General features: G+C 36.8%; 1 protein-coding gene and 1 pseudogene across 6 annotated transcripts in view; both read right to left on the bottom strand.

Annotated features, from left to right (window-relative positions):
- The window catches only part of LINGO2 (leucine rich repeat and Ig domain containing 2), a 1,558,843-nt gene that overhangs the window by 1,513,069 nt on the left and 22,487 nt on the right, over positions 1-23,287 (bottom strand). The window lies entirely within an intron of this gene.
- LOC122751710 overlaps positions 11,848-23,287 on the bottom strand; it is a 32,478-nt pseudogene continuing 21,038 nt past the window's right edge.

Raw genomic sequence — 23,287 nt, 5'->3', positions numbered from 1 at the left:
TTCCAATTCTCTCCTTTTTCAGATAAAACCAAAACTCAAAAAAGTTGTGAGTTGCCAAGATCACAAAGACAGTAAAGCTCTTTCTCAAACCCAGGCCTTTTGACTCCAAATCAAGAACTCTTTCCACTGAATGACCCTGCCACCCCTCCAATTGAGATGCTATATTTGCCACCACTACCACCCTTCTCCCAGCCTTTTATGCTGAAGCAAATCATCTTCCTTGTAATAACCACTCAACTTTACTCTCTTAGAGATATGTTAATCACTTTTCTCCATTATAAGCTCTCAATATTTGAAGAAATACATATCATTCCAGGTTTGTTCTCTTAAAGCTTCTTCCTTACAGATTCATTCAAATGTTATCCCTTCAAGAAATTTTCCCTGGTTCCCTCCATGTTCTTCCCAGTGTAAATAATGTTTTCTACACTTGATCTCAAATAACTTTTTTTTCTAATTTCAACTAGTATACATATCTTGTTACCCCTACTATATTGTCTTCCTTCAAAAGGGTCCATGTTTTATCTTTGCAACTCCTCTTGTGCCTATGTTTCACAAAGTAATATCTTCATAATTGTTGAGCAAAAATTCTATGAGTACAATGGAATAAATATTGAGTACAATATGAGTACTCAACACATATAGGCAAGGGAAATGATCTTCTACAGATTATTTTAAACTTGGAATTTTACTAGATGCTATGTAGTAACCCAAGAAACAACACTAACTCTGGGGTTCACAGGTTTCATAGGTTTGGAGACGGAACTGGCTTCAGTCATCATTCACTTCATTCTTGCCATTTTACAAATGAGGAATGTGAAGTTAAGAGAGGTTTTTTGACTTTGTCCAGAGCCCTCAGGTTATAACCAACAAACTAAGATTCGAATCTACACACTCTGATTCCAACTCAGGTGATCTTTTTTGTTGTTATTACAATACCCCCTACATTTACACTTTATGCATTTCAGGGTATTGTCAATACAAAGGCAGGCCCAAGGTAGAATGGCAAAAAATATTTCAGAATATGTTCTTTAGGTTTGCAAAACTAAAGAGTTTAAAGGCTTGTAGAATACACAAAAGTTTCACACATGAACATATATATGCATGTGTGTCATATACACATACACACTCTGTGTGTGTGTGTGTGTGTGTGTGTGTGTGTAATTAAGACAGTTGGAAGGCACTAGACGTGGCAAGAACCAGACAACATCACAACAGGATATTTTAGCTCGAGTCCCATCTCTTCTACTAAATAATCTTATAGCCTTGGACAAACCATTAAATCTCTTTGGGCTTCAAATTCATCATTAATATAAAGAGAGTTTGGAACATTGTTTTAAGGGTTCTTCTAACTCTGAAACCATTACAACTTAAATGTTATATCAGTATTATTGTAATCAGATGACTGTTATTCAGTCAAATTAAGGTAAACACTGCTGTGGATTACTTGAAACCATAAGGCATATAAATGGCACTGCCAATTCACAGTCATTACCATTTCAATTAAAATTTTGAATTGAGTTCATATAGTTGTACATATATTTGTTGAACTTTAAAGCAACTCAAACAATGCTGTAACTAATACAAAATGGAGGCAAAAAAAAGCTATTGTACTTATTGCTATAAATATCTCATTACCAGCAGCTAATTGATGTTCTGTGGCTTACAAAGGCGAGATTCAAAATCAAGGCCTAAAATAATGAATTGTACTTCATCTCTTTCCATTCTTTTGAATCTGAAGTGGAGATATAAAATGGATTAGAAAATGAAGGACAGACACATATAAAAAATTATTCTTCATTATTAAAGTCCAACTGAACAACACATCCAAATAACTGAAAATTGAGAGTTTAATTATCATTATTATTATTTTGGTTTAAATATGTGATTTGTTTGGAGTGAAGAACTTCTGCTGAGGAAATATCCTCTACTACTACAAGTCAGACAACTGTTCTGCAACCCTAAATATCAGAGTAAAGACAATGATGGACTTGGAGTCAGGAATATTGAGCATGCATATAATAATAGCTAATTTTTATATAGCACGTTTTATGTGTTAGGTGTTACCTTAACTGCTTTACAAGTATTATATCATTTGATCCTCATAACATAACATCCTCATTTCCTCCATTTGATAGATGAGGAAATGGAGATGAAGAAAGGCGAAATGACTTTTTCAGAGTCACACAGCTATGAAGCATCTGATGCTAGATTTGAACTCAGGTTTTCCTGCCTCCAGGACCAGAACTTTATGCACTGTGCCACATAGCTGCCCCATATGGATCACAAAGGAGGGCCCCACACAAGGGTAATACCAAAATCAGTTTATAACAACGTCCCTCAATTCAATCTAATTCAATTCACTTACCACCATACAACATGGAAGAACAATAGCCTTAAAAGGGTGAATCTTTTTGGAGGGGTGAGGGGGTAATTTTTTTTTTTCAGAGAGAAGTGTCAGTAAGAAAAGTAATACGTAATTTTACAAATTCCCAAATATTTGTATTTATCCATTTGGAAATTGTTATAAAAATAGAATACCTAAACATGTGGCAACCAGTCTCCTTTCCAGTTTTCCAAGCAGGTCTTTTAAAAAACAAAACACATTCCATTTTCCACTAGTATTTGATGACTGGTTAACTGATAATTAAGGTGCTAATGCATTTTTTTTCTGTGTATTGCTTAACTAGTCTCTTCCAGTGATCTACTTTCATATTCTTCAATTACTGCTTTGTAGTAAAGTTTCAGATCTGGTAGCAACCATTACTGACATTCCAATTTTTTTTCAGTTATATCCACTTGAATTTTTTTTTTAGATTATAAGTGTATATCTTGAGGGCTATGTATTTCTTTTCTTTTAAAAATGCACAGTGGATGGAACACTGGCCCTGGAGTCAGGGGTACCTGAGTTCAGGTCAGGCCTCAGACACTTAACACTTACTAGCTGTGTGACCCTAGGCAAGTCATTTAGCCCCAATTGTCTCACTAAAAAAAAAAAAAAAAAGCACAGTTGTAAATGAGGGACAGATTAAATAAATGTATCAATAGGAGGCAGCTAGGTGGTGCAGTGGATAAAGCACCAGCCCTGGATATAGGAGTTCTTGAGTTCAAATCCAGCCTCAGACACTTGACACTTGGTAGCTCTGTGACCCTGGGCAAGTCACTTAACCCCCATTGCCCTGCAAAAAAAAAATAAATAAATGTATGAATAAAAGAAAATGAAGGTTGCTATTGAAGGGGGGATTAGATGATTGTTAGGTAGAAATTCATTGATGTCACCCCCCATGGCGGGTGGGAACAAAGAAGAAATGAAAGAAAGGAGCATCAATAAATAATTTTAAAATATACAAAAGAGGGCTAGGTGGCTCAGTGGATAAATCACTGGCCTTGGAGTCAGGAAGATCTGGGTTCAAATCCGGCCTGACACTTGACACTTACTAGGTGTCTGACCCTGGGCAAGTCACTTAACCCTCATTGCCCTGCCAATACACACACACACACACACACACACACACACACACACACACACACACACATATACACAAAAGAGAACAAAAGGAGGTTCCAAATACCTCATAGATAGTCAGTTTTGGTGCACTTGCATATGAATTCCTCTTTTCTATTATTATATCTATATTGAAATGTTCATTTTGGAGGTTCATAATAAAGGAAAAATGTAAGAATCAATAAAATTAATTCATCATATCCTTTGATATTTTTGGCATTTACTTATTCCAAACAACTTGGCTGATATAACTTTAAGTCTCAAAAAAAAAAAACCCACACACAATATTTTTAGTATTTTGACATGGTCCAGCCGTGAACATTAAGTTTCACTAAAATTATTTGTCTCATTTTATTCCATAAAATATTTTATACTTATATTTTTGTAAACCTAGATTATGTTGGTAGATTAATTCCAAGACATTTAATTTACTTTGTTGTTATATTAAATGAATTTTTCTTATAATGATTTTTTCAATATTCAACATTCAATTTTCCACCACAACATTTAAAATAGAGAATATTTTTCTTTTTATTTCAAATTCTTTATTTTTCCCTAGTGCTATAAATAATATTTCTAACAAAATTTCAAATGATAGTGGAGAAATTGGGCATCTTAAATTTACCTCTGATATTATTTGAAAAGTATCCAATGCTTCTTTGTTACAAACCTACCAACTCTTGGTTGTATGTACATAATTTTATTCATTTTAACTATACTATTTTTAAATTATTTATGTTTCTTAGAATTTTAAAATATCAATAAATACTATTTTCTAAAATGTTTTGTCTGCATTTATTGAGAATCATACTTAAACATTTTGCATTATGTTTATAGATATATAATGTTTTATATAAATATGATATGTAGATCTATAGCTTATGGATTTATAATATTTATATATATGCTATTTATATATTTACAATGTTCATTTTTTTCATCTTGAACCATTCTTATAGTCCTGATATAATTCCAATGTGGCTATTTTAGTAGCTTTTTGAATATATTACCTTTTAGAAAATAAATGGTGTTTTAAATCACCTCATGCTACTTCATGAAACAAAGGCCTACATTTTGAACAAAAATAACAATATTCTTCCAGTTATATTGTATTGCTCTGTGTCATGGACTGTAATAATCTCTAAAGAAATGAAACAGATGATCACCCAAAGGACAATAGAGAAGTACATGATGAGTGTAGACAGGGACATTACAAATAGAAGACTAGGGGGCAGCTATGTGGCGCAGTGGATAAAGCACCAGCCCTGGAGTCAGGAGTACCTGAGTTCAAATTCGGCCTCAGACACTTAACATTTAATAGCTGTGTGACCCTGGACAAGTCACTTAACCCCCACTGCCTTGCAAAAAAAAAAAAAAAACTAAACTAAAAAAAAAAAAACAAAACAAATAGAAGACTATCCTGATGAAGTGGAGTAAATGATCCCTTGGAAGATATGATTTTTCCCCTGCACCCCCCCCAATAGGTTAGTCATTATCAAGAGAAAGGAATAACTAAATAAAACTAAATAACTTTATATGCTCTTGATATCAAATTATATTGATAGTCAATAGAACTAGCCCATGCTCCATAGATGTGGTTGATCTCCCATGTAACTTTCAAAGGAGAAAAAAAGAAAAGAAAAGAAAGGAGAACTTGCAAAAGAATCACACATGAAAGGCAGTCTTGGAACACTTATGATTTACTGCATTGGAAGGAGTACTACATGGATGAAATTGAAGATACGTTCAAGTATTCAATGATTCCTGTAGCTTTTTTGCTAGCGTTTTATTTAATATTCATTAATAATGTTTCTCCATTGTTTGCTTTCTCTGCATTCTCTCTCCTTGCTTTAAGTTGAAGTATATTATTTGTCTTATAGCAATTTTGTAAGGTCCCTTATTTCTATATACGTATCATTCCTTCCATGATGTCTTCTTTGATCCCTCTCTGGCTTAAAGTGATATCTCTATCCTTGACTCTTTCATCAAGACCTCTCTCTTGCCTTTTTTAACATTCTAATTTTTAGTCAGTCAATAAATATTTAAGTGTTTTTTTTCAGACATTGTTCTACATACTGGGGATATAAAGAATTTGGTCCCTGTCCTTGTCAACAAGGAGTTCACAATCTAATCTAATAGAGTCTATCATAAGCACAATGATTTTTTTCCTTCCTCCAGGTATTTATTTTTTTCATTTTCATATATTAGCACTATACTCAATGCCTTACAAATAGCAAATGCTTAATACAAATTTTTGAATTGTTTTAATAAAATCTTGTACTATAAAACATGCAAGAAATCATAATACTTTACATATATCACCTTTAATTCTCCTGCCTTTTGTGGCTAGTTTTCTTGAGAAGATGATCACAATAGTGTCACTCTATTGTTTCTCCTCTATTTCTAACTAAATGTCTACAATTTGGTTTCCAACCTCATCCAAAATTCAACTGAAATTGCTCTCTCCAAAGTTACCAATGATCTTTTATTTGCCAAATCCAATGGCCTTCTCTTGGTCTTCATTTTTCTCCTTTCTAGACTTATTGACACTGATGAACACCTTCTTCTCCTTGATACTCTCTTCTCTCTAGGTTTTCAAGACACTACTCTCTAACCAAAAGACCATTCCTCAGACTCTTTTAATGTATCTTCATCTACATCTCTCCTGAAATGGACGTCCCATAGGGTTTTATCCTGGGACCTCTTTTCCCTTTCATTTGATTATCTCATCAGCTCACATGGATTCAAAGAACATCTCTCAGCTGATGATTCTTTCATTTATTTATCTAACCCAGTTCCTTCCACTGACCACCAGTCTCACATCTTCAGATGCCTATTAGACATCTCATATTGAATGTAGAATGTAGATTTCTGAAACTGAACTCACTCTCTTTTCCTTAAAATGTCCCATTTCTAAAATTTCCTGTTTTTGCTGAGGGTACCACAATCCTCAAGTCCACCAGGCTTACAATCAAGGTGTTATCCTTGAAAACAAACTCACTATCTCTTTCATACCCTCTCCCTTTCAAATCTCTTGCCAAGGTCTGTCCACTTTGCTTTTGCAACATTTTCAAATATATACTCTTCTCTCTGCTAACAATGGTAGCAAACTGCTTCAGGATCTCATCTCCTCACATCTGGGCTTCTCCAACAGACTGTTAGTTGGTCTGCCTGCCACAAGTCTCTCCCTATTTCAATCCATCATTCATTAAGCTGCCAAAATGGCTTTGCTAATTTGTAGGTACTACCAAATCACCACTCTACTCAAAAACTTCAGTAGCACCTTGTTACTTCCTGGATTAAGTACAAAATCCTTCATTTTGCATGAAGCCCTTCATAATCCAACCCACATACATCTCCATTTTTTCCCTTCCCCACCATCATCCCCAAATATTATCCATTCCAGTGACATCCCAACCAAGCTGTACATCAAACAAGATATTCTATCTCTCAGTTCTCAACATTTTCACTGGTTATCTCCCATGGCTGAATCCATCTCCTTCCTCATCTCAGCTTCCTAGCTACCTTGACTTCCTTCAAGTCCCACTAAAGTTCTCCTTTTTATAGCAAATTTGCTTATCTATTTCTCTTAATTCTATTACATTTCTTCTGTAGATTAAAGAAACATACTCACATACACATGTGTACATACATACACACAATATATACAAACACATACATACATACATTCATACATACATACATTTGTTTGTATATAGTTGTTTGCACGTTGCTCCCCCAATTAGATTGTGAGTCCCTTGAGTACTGGGTTTTTCTTTTCATTTTTTTTTTCACCAGCACCTTAGCACAGTCCCTGGATTATAGTAGGCAGTTAATAAATGCTTTTAGACTGATTGACTATCATCTTTTACAATACATGTGTGCCAAATTAAAATTTCTAAATCAAACAACCATCTACATTCATTCAAATGCCTACTTTGTGTAGAAAGCATAGGTATCATACTTTTTATAGAATTGTATACACCTCAGATTTGCATACAACTACTTTTTATATAGTGTATCCTATTTTCTAAGTAACTCATTAAAATATGACATAAGTAACACATTTCCTAATTCTACTCATTTATTCATTTGAAACCTCTTGGTAAGGAAAAACTCTGTATGGTATGGAGGGCTTGAAAACCAGGATCATGGCTGTGTTAGCAGAGGAAATGGAAAATTGGGGGGATAGAAGCAAGATCTGTTAAATTATCAGTTTGTGCAGTGAATAAGAATGGAAAGTTAAGAATGACACTTTGAGAATTTACATATCTAGAAGGATGGTGGTCACTGATAGTAAGAGGGAAGTGGCAGATGTGGCAGAGAAGTCAAGAAGAATGAGGAATGAGAAAAGACCATTAGATTTGACAATTAAAAGAGCAGTTTCAGCGGAGGGATGAGGTCAGAAGCCAGACTAGAGAGCATTTAAAAGAGTGGGAGGAGAGGAAATGAAGTCATCTAGAATCAAGTGCTCTTTTCAAGGATTTAAAGGAGAGAAATAAAGTAATATAATTAGTGTCTAGGGAGAGGATTTTTAAGGATGATGAATAATTGTTCATGTTTGTAGGCTCATATGTAAAATTGATAGAAACTGAATAGTAAGAGGTTTTTATGATAAAAATGATCCCATGTATTTTCCCCAATTTCCCGACCTTAGAAATTTATAGTATGTGAAATTCTGGACACCCATTTTATTCAGTCAAGGAAAACACTTATTAAAGTTATTGATTTAGCTATGGAGTTAATTTTCAAATATGCTAAAATGAATATTTTTTAAATTTAGCAGTTTTCCCTTTGTTAAAGAGGTGTTAATATTCAACTGTAATCTAATGATGATCACATGCAATAGATTAAAAATCCAAATAGCCAACTTAACCAAAACCAAATTAACTAAATGTATCATTACAATACTTCGGGGTAAAAAGTAGATAAAGAAGCCTCCTCCAAAACTGTCAATGTACTATGAGTTTTTCTTTTCAGAGCTCATATTGCACCTTAATTATTTACCTATCTGGTATTTGTAATATTGTATCATATGATGTTTTATGTATGTAGCAGATGCCCCTCCTGGATCACAGAAGAAAAACATAAGGAAGATTTTTACCATCACCTATAACCATGAGGGTGTGGTTACTGATCTAGAGCCACACACCCTGGAGAATGAAGTAAAGTGTTGCTTAGGAAGCATTGCTAACAATAGGTTAATGGAGGTGACAAAATTCCAGCTAAGCTACTTAAAATCCTAAAAGGTGACACTGTTAAAGTGCTGCACTCAATGTGCCATCAAATTTGGAACATTCAACAGTGGCCACGGAAATGGAAAATTTCAGTCTATGTCCCTATCCTAAAAAAGTACAATGTCAAATAATGTTCAAATGATCAAACAGTTATACTCATTCCCATGACAACAAGGTTATGCTTAATATTCTTTAAGCTAGGCTTCAGCAATACATGAGAAGATCAGGCAGGTTTTCAGAGGCACATAAACTAGAGACCAAATTATCAACATTTGCTGAATTGTGGAGAAAGTGAGTTCCATAAAAACAATTTCTTACTTCACTGACTACATAAAACCTTTAACTGTGCAGATCACAACAAAATGTGATTAGTTCTCAAAGAGTTGGGAACACCAGATCATCTTGCTTGTTTCTTTCTTTTTTTCAGGGCAATGAGGGTTAAGTGACTTACCCAGGGTCACACAGCTAGTTGAGTGTCAAGCGTCTGAGGCTGGATTTGAACTCAGGTACTCCTGAATCCAGGGCCAGTGCTTTATGCACTACACCAACTACCTGCCCCCATCTTGCTTGTTTCGTGAGGAACCTATATTTTTGGCATGAAGCATCAGTTAGAACCAAACAAGGATTGATTTAAGAAAGGAGTAAAATAAGGCTGTATATTGTCACCTTATTTATTTAACTTATATGCAGAGGACATAAAGCAAAATGCCAGACTGGATGAAACAAAAGCCAGAATTATGGTTGCTAGTGAAAATATCAACAACCTTGGATATGCAGACAATACACTCTGATGGTGGAAAGTAAAGAATTAAGAAGCTACTGATGAAGGTGAAATAGGAGAGTGTAAAAGCTGGCTTGAAGCTTAACACTAGGGGAAAAATCTTAGATCATGGCAACTGGTTCCATCATGTACTGGAAAACAAAGGAAGAAGCAATGGAAGCAGTGGCAAAAGGATCACTGCAGAAATCAACAACTGCCCGGAAATTAAAAGACACTCCTTGGAAGGAAAGCTGTAGCAAATCTGGATAGCATACTCAAAAGCAGAGATGTCACCTTGTTTACAAAGGTCCACATAGTCAAAGCTATGGCATATTCAGTAGTAATGCATGGCTGTGAGAGTTAGACAATGAGAAAAGCTAAGCAAAGCAGAATCAATACTTTCTAACTGTGGTGCTGGAGAAGACTTTTGAGAGTCCCTTGGATCCCAAGGAGATCATATTAGTTAATACTTAAATGAATTCAAACTACTCATTGGAAGGACAAATACTGAAGCTGAAATTGAAATGTTTTGGACACATAATGGAAAGACAGGAATCATTGGAAAAGATTGAGGGCAAAAGGAGTAGGGCAAAGCAGAGTATGAGGTAGATTGATAATGTCATGGAAGTAATGAACATGAGCTTGGACAGACTTAGGGAGACAGTGGAGATTAGTATAGCCTGACATGCTGTGGTCCATGGGGTCACAAAGAGTCAGATACAACCAAATTGAGCAACAATAAAAACAATGTAGCAAGTCTATTATGTTTGTGTTTTTTAAATTATCTGTGAATTCCAGGCTTTTATTGAACAAAGGAGGTCAACAAATGGGAAGGTAGGGAGGCCATGCATGTCACAAGCCCTCTCCTTAATTGAAATTCTAACACAGAGATGGAGAAGCCTTCTAGAAAAATGAGATAACTCTCCTCAAGTTAGGAAATGGCTCTCTCACAGGCCTACTCATTTTTAAATAAAATGGAAATACACTTCAAACTCATGGGTGTGGTTATACAAATGCACGCGCGCACACACACACACACACACATACATATATATATTTACATAAACACACACACAAACTCATGCTGGGTAGAATACTTGTGACAGTTACAGAATAAGTAAATGCTTCTTTTGTGAGTAGTGTGGTCGTGAGTGTGGGTAGGGTAGCCTTCCATGTGCGTGTGAATATATCCATCCCCAAAGAGGTCAAGCACTGACCAGGAGGGTAGCTATTTTCACTAAGAACTTCCTAGACACCCATCTGAGGACAGGACATGGAAGAAGGTGGAAAGATATTGGTCATAACTCCTCTTCCAAAACAACAACAGAGAACCCACGGAACAGATGGGGAGTTTATAGTAGCACATACTGGACAGCCTGGTGCAAGCATCATCATTCTAAACTAAGTCCCTCCCACAGTGGTTGTTGGTTGATTTTTTAAAGTTTTGCATGATACCTGAATCTAATCTGCCCACTCCCACAGTGCCTAGTTCTCTTATCTCAACCCAGTTTTCCTTAGGGTCTGAATCAACAGGTCACCTCCTTGGGCAGAGGTTAGGCCAGCTTTCTACACCTACCTTACCCTCAATAATATGCCATACCCCAGCTGGGTTTAGAGACAACAAACCTCTACATCTTCCCCAGTGGAAGACCCAGAAGGCTACCACCAAATGATCAAAGAAGAAAATGACTTGATACTGTGAAAGTTTAAGTCCTTTTTAAACAATCATATAAAAAACATATTACACCCCATTATACCTATAAAAAACATTTTTAAAGACAAGAGTGTCCAAAGTGCCCTTCTAGGCATTGTGAAAGGAAGGTATAGTGGACTTTTCAAGAGCCCATTTGACCCCTTTCCCTGGGATGGACTTTCACAGGAAAACAGTAGCAGTAGTTCAAACATAGTACAGGTTGGGGAGGAAGTGAAACTCCTTCTAAGAAGCTTGGTTTTTAGTAAGTCAATGAAATTTTAATGGTCAGTTAAGATAGTGAGGTGAGGGAGAATCCTGAATCCTCCTGTCTCCATTCTATCCCTCATTCACATTAGGATGGCCTCTCTGTCCTCATCCTCAAAAGGACAAGTGGAGAAAGGGTTTTTATTCCTTCATCCCTATCCTGAACTCTCACACACCTACATCGCATTGGTGGATGTGAAATCTTTTATATAATTTGTATAGACAGCAGGGTTTGGATTTCTCCAGATCCAAGGAAACGAATCTTTTGGGAGGGGAGTGGCAAGGGCAAGGAGAAAGATCTAGGGAGAGATGGGACTGGGAAGAAGGAGGTGGTAAGAAGAAAAGAGGGGAATATGCAAGTAAAGTAGTCGAGTCTGGGTCACTTTGCCCCTCAGAAATCTTTCAGGAGGTTGTAAACATCTTGCTTGCTTCCTTCTTCAATGTAACTTCAGAAAAAACCTCTTGCATTCTTCTTTAGTCTTCATGATTCATGGGCTGGTAATCCTGGGGCTCAAAGGCTTTTGGGTACTATGGGAAGAAGTCCCTGTAGCCTCCTTTGAGAATATACATTGCATAGTAGTACAGACTTGGCTAGTTATTGGTGGTGTTCTCTCTCTCTCTCTCTCTCTCTCTCTCTCTCTCTCTCTCTCTCTCTCTCTCTCTGAAGAAATGGCATGTTTGAGGCCCTCTCTCAGAGGAGAATTCACAATAGAAAATAAGGATGATCCTCTTCTCTACACTGTTGGAGAGAATGGGATTCACCAGCAGGAAATTCTCTGCATCTTTTTTCAAGGGAAGGTTTACTGCACCCTTGATGTGCCCACCCTCAAAGTCATAAGGATATCTGTAGTCCAGAATAACATATTTCTCAATGATATTGCTTAACTTCCCTGTTAATACAACCACCATCGCCTCTGGTGATATGTACTTAAGGACCTGATGGTACCCAGTGATCATCTGTAGGAGAAATGCCTTAGAGTAATCCCCAATCAGCTCTCTAGGGTCATTGTTTAAGATGGTTTTAATGTTGTCAATACATGAAGACAAGGAACAAAAGAGTCCAACTTTTGGCTCCTTTTCCCTCTCCAGAGTAGTAGTTGAGATGGCCATGCTCTTTCTGGGCTTCTTCTTGACTGATGTGTCCGTGACCCTGGACCACTCTAACCTCTTTAAGAGTAACCCTATAGAGGTGCTTGGGCAGGGAAAGAGAGCATAAGAGTTGATGGCATTTGCTTTGCTTGATCAAAGATTCTGCTTTACTCCTCTTTTGTTCATGATCATGGGAACACTTAGGAGGTTCTCTATCCCTGGGGAAACTGTCCTCATTCTGCTCTTCCTGAACTTTATGGAAGCAGGATTCTACCTTGATGTGAGTTTTCATCTCTTTTGCCCCAACTAGCCTCTCCCTGGGATTTCCTAGCAGGAGGAGCTAGGAGGTTTGACCCTATGTTCCCTCCACTGCTAGAGGCCGGAATTCTGGAGGAATGATGTAGAGGCAGGGGACTCAGCTCTTCTTCCTTCTCTACTGGAGCAAAACGCAGCAGATCAGGTGCCAAATGTGACCTCTGTGCAAAAGCCTCCCTATGTCTGGCAGTTGAATAGTTGTATCCCACAGGTCTGGAGCACATTTTGAAGACAAATCTCACCTTCTCCTCATCTTCTCTGCTCCAGATATTCAATTTGATGTCATCCTTGCCCTTCTGCCCCATATCTAGGTCCATGGAGTTGGTGACATTACTTAAGACTTGGCTGGAGCCCATAGGCAAAGACTGGAAGCATCTGTTGGGAAATCTCTCTTCTTGAACTTGGCCAGACTCTCAAATTGCCGCCTGAAATACATGGTCCATTGCTGGAAGGTCCATGGTAATTGGGGAATCCATCAAGATACCTGCATCTGAAGATTCTAGTGCATCTGAGACATCGAAAGACAAGGATTCCTGGGACCATGAAATAACAGTGCTCTGGAGGGTCTGGTTTTGTGTTTTCTCTTTGGTGCCTCATTCCCTAGTCCTGTGAAATCACTCATGACATGAATGTGGTGATATGGAAGGAAGAGGTCATTGGTTCTGGGGAGGTAAAGAGTGTCAGGCCTGTGGGATGGGGCAGTCCCAAGACTAGATGAGTTGGCTACCAGGCAACAAGCCTCTCCTGGTGTCTGGGGTCACTATATGATTCTGAGTGGGCATCCCTGAGAGATGGCTGCTGCTCCATCACCCTGGCTGGGAATGGGGTGGAGGAGAAGGAGAGGAAACCATCTACTCCAATGGAAGAAGAAAAAAAAAGGAAGCAAAGTAGTGGGGACTAGGCAGGCTCAGCTCAGCTCAGCTCAGCACATCACAGAAGGAGAGTCTAGATGCTCCAGAGGCACTGGCCAGGAAACTCCTCTGCTCCAGAGAAAGATTGCTGAAATAGCAAAAGCTCCAAAGTCAAGCCAATTCCTCCGGGGCACAGCAGGCAGGGAAAGAATGGAGGGATATTTATGAAGCTTGAGGTGTGACAGCACACAGGGCACCAGGGTGGGAATCCCATAGTTACCTGGGGAAAGAAGCATTGGGAGGGCTCAGGGAGAGAAGGGAGGAAGCAGAGGGAACCAAGGGAAGGGGGGAAAGGAGGAGGGGCACAAAGGGGAGGTGTTTAGGAGGGAGAGCAGCATTGGGAGTAAGAGGTATCATGTTGACTTTCACTCCTGGCAAGTCTATGGATTGCAATGTCTATCAATGTCTGCCATATCCAATATAAATGTTTCCTAAATTTTGGTTCAATTCAATCAATCAAGCATTTACCAAGTACCCACTATGGGTACGCTACTGTACTAGATGTATGGAGATACAAAGGCTGCAATGAAAATAATCCTTGACTTCAAGGAGGTAATATTCTTTTGAAAGTAAGTAAAGGGGGGCAGCTAGATGGCGCAGTGGTTAAAGCACCGGCCCTGGATTTAGGAGTACCTGAGTTCAAATCCGGCCTCAGACACTTGACACTTACTAGCTGTGTGACTGTGGGCAAATCACTTAACCCCCATTGCCTAAAAAAAAAAAAAAAAAAGAAAAAAAAAAGAAAGTAAAACAGATTGTCTTCAAATTTTTGTTGCTGATTTCCTTCTTCTTATAAGATGGTAGCTCTTGCTAACTTATTTTGAACTAAAAAAAAGTACTGATATAATAATTCATGTTATTATAAGCCACAAAATAAGCCATTTATATCCTATTTACACAAGTTCAAAAATGCCACTGTGAGAATTGGAATGACACCCCCTGGTGGGAGGGACATTGTAAGCTCTGACCTGGAAAGAAACCATGTGACTTTGGTGTCCGGAAGTTATGTCTGCCGCCCGTGGGTCCTGTCAATCAGTGTTACCAGCCAATTAGCTTGGAGCTATGTGTGTGGACTGCCCTGTTTACGGTTTCACAGGAGGCTTCTAGAAGCTGCTGAGGAGCAAGGCCTTTTCATGTTCAGACATGGGCTTGGCGGCAGAGACAGGCAGGATAGGGAGAGCAGGCAAATCTCATACTTTATCCATGTGTTTCTCTTTACTAATCCCTAATAAACTTTAATAAATACTTAATGCCCAAAGATTGGTGCTATGTTTTCTAATTTAAGGAGACCACTCATTAGATTTTAGACATCATAGCTAGAATTTTAGACCCTCACACTACTAAAATTGGTGGAAGGCAAATAGCAAAGAATATTTTAATATTTCATGGTAGAAATTACTTTTTGTTCAGTTACCAAAAAAAAATCTCATTACTTTGAAAATCGAACTCATAAAAAAATGATACTTTTTAAATTTATGTAATAAAAATACAAATCAAAATGATGTCTTTTTTGCTCTTCATTCAAACATGCTTAGTTTTACTATAAACATACCAACCTTATTTCAAATGTGAACTATAGGAAGTGCCTATGAGCAGATAATAAACATTAAAACTGTTAGAAAAGGCAAAATAACCAAAAGTCAAAAACATGAAACACTTTTTGATGAAGATTCCCATAATGGAATATGTCAATGCAGACCCTTTTACACTGAAAGACCATTTGACTTCTGTAGTAGAAAACCTAGATAAATATGATTAATGGACCATGTGTTTTCCAAAATTCTTCAATTATAGAAGCACCTAGTGATCTTGATTACCCAGCTCTTTTTGTGATATAAGTTGTGAAAGATTTCCTTACACAGTCCTAAAAGTTAAAAGGTAAACATTTCCTTATGCCCATTTTCCAGATATGGAATCTCTAGTAGATGAGAAAACCAGGAATGCTGGGTGGTGTAGTAGAGTACTAGACTTGGATTCAGGAAGATATGAGTTCACATCTGATCCCAGACATATATCAGCTTTTGTGACCTTAGGCAAGTTACTTAAACTGCCTCACTTCCCTCATATGTATAATGGAGATAACACTAGCACTTACCTCCGAGGGTTAAATTGAGTATAGAATTAACTAATATCTGTTAGTACTTTGAAGATCTTTAAAAACTACTTAGGTACAAGTGATGAGGATTATAGTGATGATCATGATACTCAGGGTCAAGGATGTTCTCTAAGGTTATATGGAGAGTAAGTGTCAGATCTAGCATAAAAACTTGAATAGACCATTTTTTGTTATTTAGTCATTTTGCAGTTATGTCCAACTCTTTGTGACCTCATTTCCGATTGTTTTTGTTTTGTTTTTTGTCAAAGATACTAGAGTAATTTGCCATTTTCTTCTCAAGCTCATTTTACAGATTAGAAAACTGAAGAAAACAGAGTTAAGTGACTTGCCCAGGGTCACACATCTGAAACCAGATTTGTACTCAAGAAGATGAGACTTCTTGACTCAAGACCTGGCATTCTATCCCCTGAACCACCTAGCTATCCCCTAAATAGACCAACAGCAGTGTTAAATTTTGAAGCAACTGGAAAGAACATATGGGCATTTCTCTTCTGTAGTACAGCCTTATGGATGAATGGCTACTGGATAGGCATGAATTCCCTGTACATGTGTGGGTCTGAATATTGCCTCACGTTTCCAGAATGAGTATTCCTTTCTAGTAACTATGATCTTCATACCCATTCACAGAGTTTTTGAACAATCACTGCAGCCCTAACTTCCTTTTACTCCAAAATATTTATGAAACATATATTGCATTCATATTACATTTTCTATCTGTAAGTAAAATTAATGACTCTGAAAGGAGCTTTCAAAGACAATTGACAAAATCAAATTAAACTCAACAACATTTAATCACTATGTGGCAAAACTCTGTGCTATACATTAGAAATAGAAATAACACATTATTCCATGATCTTTAGCTACAAGGGGACTGCAAAAGCCATCTAGGCCAATATCTTGATTTTACGCATAAGTAAACTAAGACCTAAATAAGTTAAGTAATATAGCCGAGATCATATAGGTAAGTAGCAAAGCTGACATTGCATTACTTTGATTCCTAAATATAATACTCAATATTTGATGAAATTGGTTCAACAAGTCCTTTATAAACACATTAGCATAGCCAGATGAGTGAAATACTAGAATCTGTCAAGCAACCTGGTTTGATTCCTATTCTATCAATAAAATTGAGGGAAACACTTTGCTTTCTTCAATTTCTCCTTCAGTGAGCCAAATTTGCTATATATATATATATATGTATATATATATATATAATACATATATAAAATATATGTATATGTGTATATACATGTATGTATGTATATACATGTGTATATATATGTGTATGTATATGTATGTATGTGTATATATACACATATTTGTATATATGCCTTCCAGATGGACAATATCAAAAAACTGCTGTAAGAGATGTTAAGTTGCTTAACAAGAGTATCATATGAACATTTTTATTGTTATTACCATTATTTTCTCTGCACACATTTTCCCCCTAATTTTTTATTGTAAGCTTCATCTCTGCCTCACAACATTACCAAGCTTATTAATTTGAAGTCTTTTCTTAGTCAACTACAATTTGTGATCCAATAACCTGTTAGTGATAACCATTACACTCCTTTGCTTCTCCTCTTCCAAATCCAATGATAAATTCAATATTCCAAAGAACATTGACATTGCTTCTATCTGAATTGTCAAGTTCATTCATTAAAAGAGTTCTGGTATAGAGGACTTGTCAACTGAACTGAATTAAGTCCTCCTTTCATATGTGTAAAGGCAGCATAGTTTAGTAGCTACAAAGTAAGCCTTGACATTGGAAAGGCCTAAATTTAAGCCTGTTTTCTGATAAGTACTAGCTGTACAACCATTGGCAACTCATTTGATTTCTCAGTGACACAGGAAACTCTCTCAAACTTTCAGTTACAGACAAATTGTCAATATGCATTGTGGTTGGAGTTTCCCCACCAGGGGTTCTCCACTCCAAACACCCACATCATTAACACAAGTTGCTTGTTTGTTTGTTTATTGATTGATTTCTCCACAGGTTTTCTGACTAGTTCCTTACCTTTACAATAATGCATCAATCTTGCTATATCACTTGTAGCACTGTTTATTGAAACATCCCATATGAAGTTGATGTTATCTTTGACACCTCACCCTCCTTCACTCCAAATATCCAATGAGTCACAAAATGTTGCTGTTTCTACCTCCATAACTTTTCTTATATCAACTCTCTCTGCTAACTTTTTAGTTCAGGTTTTCATCACTTCTCATTTAGATTATTATGATGGCATCCTAATAGGTCTCCCCACCTCAGGTTTCTCCCACTTCAGTCCATCTTCCACACTGCTGATTTTTTTTTCTTTATTTTCCTCCTAGCTCCACCCCTCTTGACTTCATCTTGCTTCCTAAAACCTATTCATCCTCCAAGATCACATTAACTCTGAAGCATACCTCTCTGTGTGTTTGAATAGAGAGGGTGAAAGATACATATTCGAGAGTTCCTCCTAGAGCTTCCATTTAAGGTGAATGCCCAGGGAAATGAGGCTTTTCTTCATCTCCCACTTAGCTGCATTCCTTTGTATTTCATCACCTTCACCACCACCCCCACACACCCCCACACACCCCCCGCCCAGCCTCACCCCTTGCCCCAGACCTTTCAGCTTTCTTCTTATGGGTTGTTTTCCTCTCTTAGATTATGACAGCAGAGATTGTCTTTTGCCTTTCTTTGTATCCTCAGTGCAGTGCTTAGCACAGAGCCTGGCATATTGTAGGCAGCTAGGTGCTACAGTAGATAAGAATGCTGGGTCTGGAGGCAGAAAGACTCATTTTCTTGGGTTCAAATCTGGCTTGAGACACTTACTAGCTGTGTAATAATGGGCAAGTCACTTAAACATTTTTGCTTCAGTTTCCTTATCTGTAAAATGAACTGGAAAAGGAAATGGCAAAAGACTCTGGTATTTTTGCCAAGAAAACCACAAATGGGGTCACTAAGAATTTGACACAATGGAAGTGATGGAACAACAACAATACATATATATTGACTGACCAGCCACAAGTGATTTTTCTTAAGCACAGAAATTATGTCATTCACCCATTCAGTAAAATCTGATGATTCCCTATTGCTCGTAGACTCAAATATGAACTCTGGTGTTTAGTTTATAAAGTCCTACAAAACCTTTCATCTTTCTCTCTACCTTCATTTTTTATTTTTTTATTTCTTAATATTTTATAAATTTTTAATGTGATACATAATTAAATTTTATACATATAACATAGATACAATATATACATACACATATATGACATATATAATGTATATTTTCTACATTATTATATTTCGATATACCTAGATATATTCTGGTACATATAACTTATTATTTTAAATCCTTCCTCTTCCTTCTTTTTTTATAAACAGTCAGTTGTTGGCTTTTTTTAATACAAAGGTAAATACCTGTTTTATAAATAACATATACATACCAATTTATATAGATAATATATATGACAAATTAGTTTAAGTATAATTACTATATAAATAAGACCTAAATAACTCATATATGCCCAACATATATATTTATGTTTCTCTATATAGATACATATATACATCCTATATCCTTCCTTCATTTTTATAAACGCATTTTTAAATTCCCATTGGGACCTCCCATTCCTCCATTCCCCTCTCAAAATATCAACCCGAATATCAAATGCTTTTTACTATTAAAAATGCTTTGGCTTTTCTCTAGTGTATTCAGTAGGCTGGAAAGAAGACCTGATTATGGCTTAGAAAGAAGTGGTAAGACTACTTTCTCTCTCTGTCCTCATTTTCCTTTTCTCCTCCATAGTCTTGATGCTACGTAGTGAACCAATTCAACTATATCTTGTACTCTATCCTTTTATAGCTTGTTGTTTTTTCTCTTACCTCCCATCACCTACAAGTCCTCAACTATGGACCATAACAACCATCTGCCATTACATTTAGTCACATACAGGATAGCCAGGTGGTGCAGTGAATAGAGCACCAGCCCTGGATTCAGGAGGAACTGAGTTCAAATCCAGCCTCAGACATTTAACACTTGCTAGCTGTGTGACCCTGGGCAAGTCACTTAACCCCAATTGCCCTGTGAAAAAAAACCCCAAAACAAAAAACAAAAATTTAGTCACATACAGCTGAATGCAATTAGAACCTCTATAAATTCTTTGTTAGCTTATCTCAACTTGTCTGCCCTATTGTAAGGCAATTCTGTTATTCTTCTCTTGGTTCAATATGATACTTCCTTCAAAAAACTTTCTATGTTGTCTCTTCTCTCTTTCTTTTCTTTTTCCTTCTACAGAATTTATTTGGCCGATAACTGGACAAGTGGGGTTTTTGTTTGTTTGTTTGTTTGTTTGTCTCTTCTCTCTTAAAAATCCCTAAGCTTCCTCTACCCACCTCTCTCAGTAGATAGTGTTGCCTTATACTTCAAAAAGAATTGAAACCATCTATCATGAGCTTCCTCATTTTCTCCACTATATTCCTACACATATTTATCTGTTATCCTCTGCTATAGGATGGAAGAGAAAGACTGCTTTCTTGTCCAGACTAATGCCTCTACTTGTAACTAATCTCTGGAAATCTGTAACAATAAGAGAAATCATTCTCTTGATCCTGTCCTACCCTAAGCGACTATCTTATCTATCTACTTCTTCTTCAAAGGTTAGTAAAAATCTCTTGGGTGCCAAATTTAATAGCCTATTATTTCTCATATTCTATACATCTATATACATCTTAAGATCTAAACTTTTCAATTTATAGACTTCAAAATCATACCTCTAATGCTTCCCATCCTGGAATTCTTTCATGGTCCAAGGCCTACTAACCATGGATCATTGAACCACCTTTGTAACTTGCTCACCATGGAATATCCCTTCACAAGACCTACCCTACTTCTCCCACTGGTGAATTCTTCCTATATCTTCTATTTTTTTTTTTTTTGTGAATGGCCTCAGGTTGGCCTGCCTCATCCCACTCCCAGCCTGTTTCTAATTTTTTAAACTTCAGAACACTTTCATCCCTACCTTCCCCAATTTCAGCTACCTTTTTTCTCCTATCAGAATGTAAGCTCCTTGAGGACAAGGACTAGATTTTGCATGTATTGTATTTCCAGCACTTAGCACAATGCCTGACACAGAGTAAGTACTCTTTTTTTTCTTCCTCTTTCCTTCCTTCCTTCCTTCCTTCCTTCCTTCCTTCCTTTTTTCCTTCCTTCCTTCCTTTTTTCCTTCCTTCCTTCTTTCTTTCCTTCGCCAACCTACCTCTCTGCAGCTTTTAAACAAGTGATTCAGTCCATCATCTAAATATTCTCTTACCTTAATTTGTGGAACATTGCCCATTCATGGTTCTTCTCCTGACTTTGTAACCATTTCTTTTCAGTCTTCTTTGCTAGTTAGTAATTAAATTCCCATTTCCTAATCAGATGTCCCCTAAACATGGACCCTTTCTTCTTTTTATTCTAAATTTTCCCCATGATGATCATTTCATAATTTCACATGGGTTTATACAGACAGATGGATAGCTAGATATAGATTTATGAATATGAAATCTCTTTTTCTATCCCTGATTATAACCATGTACTCATCTCACATTGTTACTTACTAGCTGGACATTTCCATCTGCTGTCCCACTGGCATCTCAAACTTACCATATCCAAAATGCAACTAATCATTTTGTACCCTAAACCTATTCTCCCACAAAACGTTCCTACATTATCTAAGGTACTTACTCCATTCTACTAGTTACACAGGAGTATAATTCAGTCATCCCATGATTCATGCCCCTCTTACCTCTCCCAATCAGTTCCTACATATCATCAGTTCTACTACTATCTGTTTCCCTCCATTCATATAGTCATTGCCACATTTCAGTCCTTCAGCAGCTAAAATATAGTGATAGTGTTCAAATTTTCTGCATGTGTCTAGTCTGTTCCCTTTTCAAGCCATCCACAAACTGTTGCCAAGATAACCTAAGCACAGGTCTAACCATGTTACTTCCATGCTCAAAATGCCTTCAGGAGCTCCCTATTTCTTTCGGAATAAAATTTACTGATACAACCTCAAATATACAGATATCTACAACTTGGTTCTTTAGTGGGACAGGGGCTGTTACACTACATGTTTCTGATTTTTAAAAGTCTTTCTATTGTCTCCATGCCTTAGCACAAGCTGTCTCCCATGCCTAGAATACCCAAATTCCTCACCTTGGATCATCCTACTCTCCTTATCACCTGCTCATCATGTATATCCCAAAGCCAGTCTCACCTTCCTTCTTACAATGGTGGATTCCTCCTGGAGGCACATTTTGTGAGGGGTCCTAGGTTGCCAGGCCTTTATTCCATTCCCATCCTGTTCCTAACTTTTTTTTTACTTCAAAATGCCTTCATCTTCTTATGCACCCTCCACACATTCCTCATTTCTTCCTTTTTAGAATCTTCCAAGGTTAGCCCAGTTCACAGAATCTCTCTTTCCTGCCTTTCCAATGGCTAGATCTATAGTTCATTCAATGTGATTTAGTTAGGTTCCTTCCAGATTACTCTAAAACCCACTTCAATCAATAAATAAGCTTCCTTATACATTTTTAACTTGTAGGGTATCATAGCAGAACCATTCCTGAAACGTACTACAATTATGTTAATTACATTAAGTTTTCATATTAGATTCAATTATAATACAAGAGGAGTTATAGCTAATCATTATAGATAAAATTAGTGATGATGGTGGTGGTGGTAGTGGTAGTGATAAAAATTTGAAGAAATTGCAGAGATGATCTAGCCCATCCCCTTCATTTTACACATGAGGAAACTAATGCACATCAAGATTAGGAGACTTGTTCAATGTCACAGAGTCAGTGTTAGAGTTGGGATCTGAAGCCAGTTCTATTGATAAAATAGTAATGCCACTATTGATGAAATGTTATGACTTTTCTTAAGTACATTCAGCAGGTTGGAAAGAAGAATCTCTTCATGGTTTAGAAGAGTACCCACAAAGATTGCTTTGTCTCTTTTTCTCCTGTCTACATTTAATCCATTATGTATATTCTGTCTACTCTGGTGGGAAATTTAAAATATCCATAAATGGAGACTGTCTAGTTTATTTTCCAGTTTTCATCACTCAGTTTTGCTCTAAACACATAGCAGTACATGCACACTTTAAAAACTCCATTTTCTGACCTCAATCTTCATTTTTGTCTCAGCAATATTTATTCTTACTTGGATTAAAGTAGTAGAATCATAACATTTTGGATCAAAAAGGGTATCTTAAATGTCATCTTATCCAAGGATAGTAAACTTTTACAAGATTAATTGAATGCTAGTGATTTACAGAAAACATTAAGGGACACTGACCAAAATAAGGTATGTTACATCAATATTTTAAAATGTGGGCATATACGTATATATATGTATTTGAATGATTAT

The sequence above is a fragment of the Dromiciops gliroides genome, chromosome 1 (genome assembly GCF_019393635.1).
Source record: "Dromiciops gliroides isolate mDroGli1 chromosome 1, mDroGli1.pri, whole genome shotgun sequence".
Classification (NCBI taxonomy): Eukaryota; Metazoa; Chordata; class Mammalia; order Microbiotheria; family Microbiotheriidae; genus Dromiciops; species Dromiciops gliroides.
This window is presented reverse-complemented; position numbering and strand designations above follow the sequence as displayed.